Raw genomic sequence first — 10,082 nt, 5'->3', positions numbered from 1 at the left:
TGCCACATCAGTTATTTGTTGAATAGTTATTTTGAAAGACAATTCTCGGAATGGATTTTTTAAATTCATTTGTGAGACATGGGTGTCGCTGGCTGGGCCAGCATTTATTGCCCATCCCTAGTTGCCCTTGAGAAGGTTGTGGTGAGCTGCCTTCTTGAATCGCTGCAGTCCATGTGCTGTGGGCTGACCCACGATGCCGTTAGGGAGGGAATTCCAGGATTTTGACCCAGCGACTGTGAAGGAACGGCGATATATTTCCAAGTCAGGATGGTGATTGGCTTGGAGGGGAATTCGCAGATGGTGATGTTCCTTTGTATCTGCTGCCCTTGTCCTTCTAGATGGAAGTGGTTGTAGGTTTGGAAGGTGCTGTCTAAAGATCTTTGGTGAAATACTGCAGTGCATCTTGTAGGTAGTACACACTGCTGCTACTGAGTGTCTGTGGTGGAGGGACTGGATGTTCATAGATGGGGTGCCAATCAAACGGGGCTGTTTTGTCCTGGATAGTGTCAAGCTTCTTGAGTGCTGTTGGAGCTGCACCCATCCAGGCAAGTGAGGAGTATTCCATCACACTCCTGGTTAGTGCCTTGTAGATGATAGATAGGCTTATTGTATTTATATTATATTTTGTTCTGTTAATGTAATAAAGAGGAACAAAATCACCAAGAATAGATCCAGGGAATCATTGATTCAATTGTATAATCAATTTCTTCCTAAAGTTGGATGCTCGCTGCGTAAACTTGCTATTTGCTTTGTGTTTGTTCTGTTCAGTGGTTTGTAGTATTGTATCCATTTTAAACAACAAACTGGGTGGTCCAATAGATAGGTAGTGATCTTTCACGACTCCGACTAGGGATAAAATGTGGCTCAAGTCTACAGGATTGAAGTTTGTCTAAAATAATTGATGGAGTCTGCATCAACCAATGAATTCTGGCAAGGCGTTCCATGTTCTAACTGTCCTCCCCAAATAAAGAGTCTTTACATGAACACCACCCACCTACTCCAGCCATTTAATGCAAACTTTATCATCCACATCTGTCAACAGATGAGGAAAACCCTGTGATGAATGAGTGCGATCATTGTACGTGTTAAAAAAAAGTAATCTTCTTGATTTGCTTACTTTATCCTTTTCCGTGTCAATGTTCCTTTCACAGAGAAACAGCAGTTTGACAAAAAGACAATGTTCTGGGTCAGACGGACACAGTTGCCATAGTATGTTGCTAGGTACCAAGCAACTCTGCGAGTCATTATTTAAACACAGGGTCAAGAAGGGTCATTTTCATGGTATGAAATTAATTAATCAGAAAATGCTATTTTAATAAGTGGACCCACAGACTTTGTTTAACATTTTCTGAAAAGACAGAATTTTTTTTTTGCTAATGGTCTGGGTTGAATAAACTTAAATATTGAAACACTTCAGCAGGTATTGTAAAGGATGAAAGTTTGAAAATCACAAATTTTAAATGCCAGCTGATTTTTGCATTAATATTACTGCGATCTCTAATGCCCTTTGACACTTAGCACAAAACTAAATTGTGTGATGAACACACCACTCCAAATTATGATCCATCTTTGCTTTTGAAACAATGTTGAGCATTTATCTGATTTTATTCCAGTCTCCCAGCTTTTTCATGTTTTTGAGTATGGTAAACAAGCAAATTTTATTTTTTGCCAATTACGCCTTTTAAAATTAAGAAGTAGAGATCATAGCATCCCTACAGTGCAGAAGGAGGCCATTCAGCCCATTGAGCCTGCAGCGAAAAGAATCCTGTAGCCTTACATATGTACCCTGTTAATCTCCCTGACACTAAGGGGCAATTTAACATGGTCAATCAACCTAACCCAACATCTTTGGAGTGTGGGAGGAAACCAGAGCACCCAGAAAGAACCCATGTAGATACAGGAAGAATGTGCAGACTCCACACAGACAGTGACCCGAGCCAGGAATCGAACCCTGGCGCTGTGAAGCAGCAGTGCTAACCACTGTGCCACCATGCTGCAGGTATCAATTAATTAAAAATCCATTAAATTACATGCTTTAACAAATGTGTCTTGTTGATTTTCTTTTGCATGTGCATGTACATATACAGATTGCCATTAAAGTCTCCAAAACCTTCAAAAAAGATTCACATTGAATCCTTTCTAAATCAATCTCTTAATATAATACATGTTAATAATCTTATGTTTAACTTGTATCAATTCTAAATTTGTATTTCTAATGGAAATTGCCTATGTAAACTGTCACGCTGTAATTAACACCTCCTCCTCATGGTGTTCGAATGTCATAATTACAATCCAGCATTTTGACTGAAGCAATTTCCATTTAACATATGGATATGGAAATTTAAATTGAAAGTGGAAAAATGAAGAGGCCACCAATGGGGACTGAATTACATTTGCATGTCCTGATCTAAACCTTCTCCACCATCTAGCCCGCCCCCCCTCCCCCCCAACCACATCCCCATAGTAGATGTGGCTCCGTTATGGAACCCCATTGATACATTGACCAGTGCACTGGTATTCAACATACACTCACTTGTTTTTGCAAGATACGTAGTTTTGAAATGTGTTCATGCTAAAACAGTTCATATATTGGGGAATAACTTGCTGGCTGCCTTTCTTTAACGATGCGTGTTAGGAAACTTTTGCTAGCACACCCTTGGTTTCTTAATATGTACACTAAGAAGTCTCACAACACCAGGTTAAAGTCCAACAGGTTTTTTTGGCAGCACAAGCTTTCGGAGTCTCAGGCTCCTTCCTGAAGACTTCTTACTATGCCCACCCCAGTTCAACACCGGCATCTCCACATCATTCCTAATATGTGTCAGGGCATACTCAGAAACTACGAATTTTAATTTGAAAATGATCACATACAAGTCAAGTTTAGATTAATAATCCCAAAACTTTTATTTTGGAGATGAAATATTTTATTGATTAATGTAATTGATTAAAAATGTTGTTATATCAAACCATCTGATCTGACTCAATGGTAGCACTGAATGATGGTGGATCTAGGGCAGCACAGTGGCACGGTGGTTGGTACTATTGCCTTACAGCACAAGGGACCTGGGTTCGATTCTGGCCTCAGGTGACTGTCTTGTGGAGTTTGCACGTTCTTCCCGAATCTGCATGGGTTTCCTCTGGATGCTCCGGTTTCCTCCCACACTCCAAAGATAAGGAGGTTAGGTGGATTGGCCATTGCTAAATTGCCTCTTAAGTGTCGGAGGGACTAGCAGGGTAAATACATGGGGTTGCAGGGATAGGGCCTGGCTGGGATTGTTGTCTGTGCAGGATCAGTCATAATGTAACCAATGATTACATTTGCATCTGTTGTAATGTAACCTATGGTAATGTGCTATGAGGATCAGCTGACTTAGCAGACAATGTAACCAATGGCAAAATGATCCGGTGTTCAGCTGACCCGGCATAAGTAGGAAGCAGATGGAATTTATGGGGAACTTGTGTGGTCCAGGGTGTGGTCTGAGTGTTGTGTAATGAAGTTTCTTTATTTAACCTTCTTCTTTGACTTACTCTGTGAAGTTAATTCTTTTATTGCTGGCAACTGGACTCATCTTACCGACTAATGAACAGATTCGATGGACTGAATGGCCACCTTCTACACTGTAGGGATTCTATGAAATATCAATAAAAATGAAGCCACTTGATTTCACCCAGCTTTTGCCTCATTGCCAAAACTGATGTGTCCGAATATTCATAGAATCCCTATAGCGCAGAAGAAGGCCATTCAGCCCATTGAGTCTGCACCGACAACAATCCCACCCAGGCCCTATTCCTGTAACCCCACATATTTATCTTATTAGTCCCCCTGACACTAAGGTCAATTTAGCATGGCCAATCAACCTAACCCACACATCTTCCGAGTGTGAGGGGAAACCGGAGGAAACCCATGCAGATATGGGGAGAATGTGCAAACTCCAACAGACAGTGGCTGGAATTGAACCCGGGTCCCTGGTGCTGTGAGGCAGCAGTGCTAACCACTGTGCCACCCCTAGGGCAACATTGGTCCTGAACTCATTTCTTCATCCAAGCCCAGCTTGCTATTATTCACTTGCATAGCATCACCCACCTCCAACCCTCCCTCTGCGCTGCTGAAACTAACTGGAGGTGAATTGCTACACTGGCCTCCGTTCCTGGAAACTGCAAATCGTCCACAACGGTGCAGCTTGTTTCCTTTTCTCCCCTGAATGCCAGCTGCCACAATGAACATTGACTGTTTTCATTTACACTTGAGAAAGAAAATATTTACAGCTTTGACAGCATCAGCAGGAAACAACGTGATTAAACTGGGCTAGGTTCCCAAACACCATGCGTTGTCCCACTGCTCAGGTTCAGCCCAGAAGATTGCCATGACGACAGTAAACACCCTACAATAAAACAGGGGAAGGAAAAAAATGCAGGAGTGCTCTGCAATTGATGGGTTAAAAAAAAAGGAGTGATCCAGTTCAGCATCAGATCCACCAGCCCCCTCCAGGTTGATTTGAATTGATTTGATTTATTATTTTCAGATGGGGTGGTACGGTGGCACAGTGGTTCTTACTGCACCAGGGGCCCAGGTTCAATTCCGGCCTCGGGTCACTGTCTGTGTGAGGTCTGCACATTCTCCCCGTGTCTGGGTAGGTTTCCCCCGGGTGCTCCGGTTTCCTCCCACAGTCCAAAGATGTGCTGGTTAGGTGGATTGGCCATGCTAAATTGCCCCTTAGCGTCAGGGGGATTAGCAGGGAAATGAGTGGGGTTACAGGAATCAGGCCTGGGTGGGATGTGGTCAGTACAAACTTGATGGGCTGAATGGCTTCCTTCTGTATTGTAGGGATTCTATGAGATATTGCGATACGGTGAAAAGTATAGTTTCTTGCTTGCCATACAGACAAAACATACCGTTCATAGAATACAAAGAGAAGGAAAGGAGAGGGTGCAGAATGTCAGGTTACAGTTACCAATAGGGTGAAAAGAAAGATCAGCTGAATGTGATCGCACCATTAGCAACTTCTTCTCTGCTGCATTCAGACTTTTGAATTTTTCTATCATGTATTAAGCTGAGCTTTCTCTTCAACTGTAACTGTAACACTATATTCTGCACCCTCTCCTTTCTTTCTCCCCTATAAATCTTATATTTTGTCTGTATAGCGCGCAAGAAACAATACATTTTACTGCATCCCAAGACACGTGATGATAATAAATCCAAACAAATCATTCAGAAATGTGATGGCTGCAAGAAGCTGTTCTTGAATCAGTCGGTGGGTGCGAACAATGGGGCAAAGCTTTTCTTTTGAAGCAATGATTATTTTGGCTGCATTGTATCACATCCGCGCTGACACAGGAGCCAAATCCCTGGAGGTGGAGGGGAATGAAGCCAGCAGCATTGAAGTCACTCAATAGGAGTGAATTCACTGGCTGGATTTCACTTCCACAGGAACCAGGAGGAGAGACAGCGAGATCGTCGTAGCTCCTGTGAGAGGAAGAATCACGTTACAAAGTAAGCGATTTCTCATTAAAGACTCCATCTAAGTTTTTAAAGTTTATTTCTTAGTGTTACAAGTAGGCTGACATTATCACTGCAATGAGGTTACTGTGAAAATCCCCGAGTTGCCACATTCTTGTGCCTGTTTGGGCACATTGAGGGAAAATTTAGCGTGGCCAATGCACTTAACCAGCACGTCTTTCGGACTGTGGGAGGAAACCAGACGAAACCCACACACACACACGGGGGAACATGCAGACTCCACATAGCCAGGAATCAAACCCGGGTCCTTGGCACTGTGAGGCAGCGGTGCTAACCATTGTGCAAAGTGAGTGCTCCCCCCATTAGAGATTACGTCTCCTTAAGAGGGAGATCTTCCCAGCTCCTGTGGAAGGAAGAATCAGGTTATAAAGGAAGTGTTTCCTCATTAAAGGCTCCTTCTCCTTAAGAGAGAGAGAGAGATCTTCATAGCCCCTGTGAAAAGAAGAATCAGGTTATAAAGTAAATGTTTGCTCATTAAAGACTACCTCAAGAGGGGGAGAAATATTGCTACAACTCACAAGCTGAGGAAGAGAATTTGATACCAGACAAAAAGAGTTACCTTGAGAAAGGGGCGGGAATTGGAGAGTCTGTGTTCTGATTGGTTGGGAGGCGGGTCCTATTCCACACTCGGAATTGTGATTGGTTAAATTAGCTGTCAATCAAAGGGGAAGTAGTGACTGAATGCGCGCGCCGCTCGCTTGTGGCAATTTGTTTACTGAGTGGAGAGGGAGGGAGAGAGCTTGTTCCAAATGTCTGACCATTGCTGGAGAGAAGATTGTCTACTCAAGTAAGAGTTATATCCACAAGGTAGCATGCAAGTATTGGTGAAGGGATGGGGGGCTGGTGATGGTGGAAATATTTATAATGCAGTTCAAACCTGGGAAGCAAATCTCAGTGTACTAAGGGATTTAAAAATTTATGAAGGCAATGCTGTTCTGGTCAATTCATTAACATCACTAACTTTCTTTTGGTACAGGCTTTTCAAATCAGGTTGCAAGTTTTAAATTGCAAGTCTGTCCCCCCATCCCATGATGTTTTACATTCTATTTGATTTGATATATTGTTATCACATGTACACAGTGAAAAGTATTGTTTTTCTCATGTGATACAAAGCATACCGTACATAGAGAAGGAAAGGTGAGGGTGCAGAATGTAGTGTTACAGGCATAGTTAGGGTGTAGAGAAAGGCCCTATCCACGTTGTTTTGATTTATTATCGTCACGTGCATTGGGATACAGTGAGAAGTATTGTCTGTTGCGCACTTTACAAAGCATACCATACATAGAGAAGGAGAGGTGAGGGTGCAGAATGTAGTGTCACAGGCATAGCTAGGGTGTAGAGAAAGCCCTATCCATGTTGTTTTGATTTATTATTGTCACATGTACTGGGATACAGTGAAAAGTATTGTTGCATGCTATACAGACAAAACATACCGTTCATAGAGTACATTGCGGGGAAGGAAAGGAGAGGATGCAGAATATAGTGTTACAGTCATAGCTAGGGTGTAGAGAAAGATCCTATTGATGTTGTTTTGATTTATTATTGTTACATGTTTTGGGATACAGTGAAAACATTTGTTTCTCATGCACTGTACTGACAAAGCATACCATCGTTCATTGAGTACGTAGGGGTGAGGGAAAGGATAGGGCACAGAATGTTGCGTTAGAGTCACAGCTAAGGGTGTAAAGAAAGATTGACTTAATATAAGGTAGGTGTGTTCAAAAGTCTAATGGTAGCAAGGAAGAAGCTGTTCTTGAGTTGGTTGGGGCATGTTCTCGGACTTTTGTATCGGTTTCCGGATAGAAGAACATGGATGAGAGCGTGTCCAGGGTCTGTGGGATCCTGGCTGCTTTTCCAAGGCAACGGGGAATGTAGATGGAGCCAATGGATGGGAGGCTGGTTTGCGTGACGGGCTGGGCTACGTGCATCTTCTGGAATGCTTTTAATTCCGAGAATCAGTGAAGATCGGGATAGATTTTTATTTATTGTGCAGTAACTTGAGGGCTTTTTTTTTGTCAGAGTCTGGTTGTTTGTTGGGTTGAGGGCCACAGATGTGTGAGCTACCTAATTGCCCACAAACTAATTCAGACGCCGGAGAACAGGTGGAGGATTGATCCCAGGGGGCTGTGAGCCCAGGGTGTCATTCATTTAAGAGAATGGACAGCTGAATGGGGATGATTGTGATAATACATCACTGTGAAATTTCGGCTCATTTCGCACCCAGAGAGAGAGAGACTTGTGCCGTTGTATTGAAAGTTGATGTCTCCTGTTTGAGGAACGTGTTGTGAGGCATGGTTGGAAACCATGGTTGTTATAAGATGACGCTTGTTGCCCTTTTGTTCCCCAAACACTGTTGAAAATAAAGCTATTCAGTTTTTGTAAAACAATTGTTGCCCAGTTTGTTTGTGGAATAGGAGGAAACATGTCACTTTCAGGAATGCTTCATCCGCACTGTGCTTTGATACATGTCACTGAATTAGTTGCAGGTTTTGAAAACAAGCAAAGAAATGGAGCAAACATTTTCGTTTGATGCCATTCACAAATTCGCTCCTATTTTCTGCCATTTAGTTGTTATTTAATCACTCTTGCAAAACACCAAGATCATTGTTCAACCACGGTGGCACAATGGCTAGCACTGCTGCCTCACAGCACCAGGGACTCGGGTTCAATTCTGGCCTTGGGTGCCTGTCTGTGCAGAGTCTGTACGTTCTCCCCGTGTCTGCGTGAGTTTCCTCTGGGTGCTCTGGTTTCCCCCCCACAGTCCAAAGATGCATGGGTTAGGTGGATTGGCCGTACTAAATTGCCCCTTACTGCCGGGGGAACTGGCTAGCGTAAATACATGGGGTGATGGGGATAGGGCCTGGGTGGGATTGTGGTTGGTGCAGATTTGATGGGCTGAATGGCCTCCTTCTGCACTGTAGGATTCTATGACTCTGCTTCAAATCATTGCCTTGGAGGCACTTTCATACTTCCATTCAGGAATAGACTCCAGCAATACAGGTCACAGTCTGAGGATTCGGGTTAGTCCATTTAGGGCGGAGATGAGGAGACATCTCTTCACCTAAAGAGTGGTGAGCCTGTGGAATTTATTAACACAAGAAGTAGTTGATGCCAAAACGTTGAATGTATTCGAGAGGCGGCTAGATATAGCGCTTGGGGCAAATGGGATCAAAGGTTATGGGGAGAAAGCAGGATTAGGCTATTGAGTTGGATGATCAGCCATGATTGTAATAAATGGCGGAGCAGGCTCGAAGGGCCAAATGGCCTCCTCCTGCTCCTGTCTTCTATGTTTCTGTGATATTTCAAACTAAACTTGAATTATTCAATAATTAGAATGAAGTTTCTTTACTCATTTAAGGTGATATTGTAATTGATTTAGAAAATGGTAGAACAGAAAATCATATCAATGAATTATTGTTGGTTAGCCTGTCATTATAGACAGATGTACAGGGAGAGGCCTATTACTGATGTGCTGTATGAACCTCCAAGCCACAAAACAATGTTGCATTAAACCCAGTTATATATTTCACAGATAAATATTTGTCATCACTGAAATGTTTGCGTTTGCTTGTTTGATGCCATAATGATAACCAGGATGGTTAATGATTCAACATTCCTGCATGCCAAATGTCACAATATTGCATTATGGACTTAGGGCGGGATTTGCAGGCCAAACTCACCCCCAAACCGGAAAATTTCGCCCAAGATCAACGGACCTTTGCGTGCATCCCCTCCTCCCCCAACCCCATCCACTACAATTCCTGTAGCAGGCAGGATGGGAAAACTCCCCCCTCCCCCTTGTCAGAGAGTCTAGGACCAGGGGGCATAACCTTAGAGTAACGGGTCCCCCATTGACGACAGAGATAAGGAGGAAATTCTTCAGCCAGAGGGTAGTGAATCTGTGGAACTGTTTACCACAGAGGGTTGTAGAAGCTGGGTCATTAAGTATGGTCAAGACTGAGATTGATAGATTTCTAATCAGTAAATGAATCAAGGGTTAGGAGGATAAGGCAGGAAAGTGGATTTGAGGATTACCACATCAGGTCAGTCATGATCTCATTGAATAACGGAGCAGACTCGATGGGCCAAATGGCCTCCTGCTGCCCCTACATCTTATGGTTAGATGATGCAGGAACAGACTAAAAGTACAATACTATGCCCAAAGAAAATAGTTTAAAATGCTAAAGCCTCAAACTGACTTTCAGCACACCCATGTTATGAACTCTGCTGGGTTTAACATGCAACTATCACAGCTTACTTAAGAAATAGCAGGTGTAGACCATCTAACGTCTTCAGTCAGGTCCTCCGTTCAATGGGATCACAGCTAATATTCTACCTCGGTTACCTCTTCATGCACGATCTCTGTAGCCGATGATTTCCCTAAGTATCCAAAGATCTCTGTTTTGGAATTGCACAATGATTTGAGAACATAACATAAGAACATAAGAAATAGGAGCAGAAGCAGGAGTAGGAGTAGGCCATCTAGCCCCTCGAGCCTGCCCCGCCATTCAATAAGATCACGGCTGATCTGAAGTGGATGAGTTCCACTTTCCCGCTTTCTCCC

The 10,082-nt window shown here is 43.1% G+C and overlaps 1 protein-coding gene across 5 annotated transcripts in view; it reads left to right on the top strand.

Annotated features, from left to right (window-relative positions):
• The first annotated feature begins 5,414 nt into the window (after positions 1–5,414).
• Positions 5,415–10,082, top strand: part of rassf4a (Ras association domain family member 4a) — a 244,262-nt gene continuing 239,594 nt past the window's right edge. The window contains exon 1 of one of the 5 annotated variants that reach the window (XM_080215548.1): positions 5,415–5,491. The gene's annotated coding sequence lies outside the window, so the exon portion shown is untranslated. Of the gene's footprint in view, positions 5,492–6,215; positions 6,326–10,082 lie in introns of those variants that run through there. The other 4 variants (XM_080215550.1, XM_080215547.1, XM_080215549.1 and 1 more) reach the window with 4 other exon arrangements.

This window comes from Carcharhinus amblyrhynchos, chromosome 31 (genome assembly GCF_965287045.1).
Source record: "Carcharhinus amblyrhynchos chromosome 31, sCarAmb.v2.hapA, whole genome shotgun sequence".
NCBI lineage: Eukaryota > Metazoa > Chordata > Chondrichthyes > Carcharhiniformes > Carcharhinidae > Carcharhinus > Carcharhinus amblyrhynchos.
This window is presented reverse-complemented; position numbering and strand designations above follow the sequence as displayed.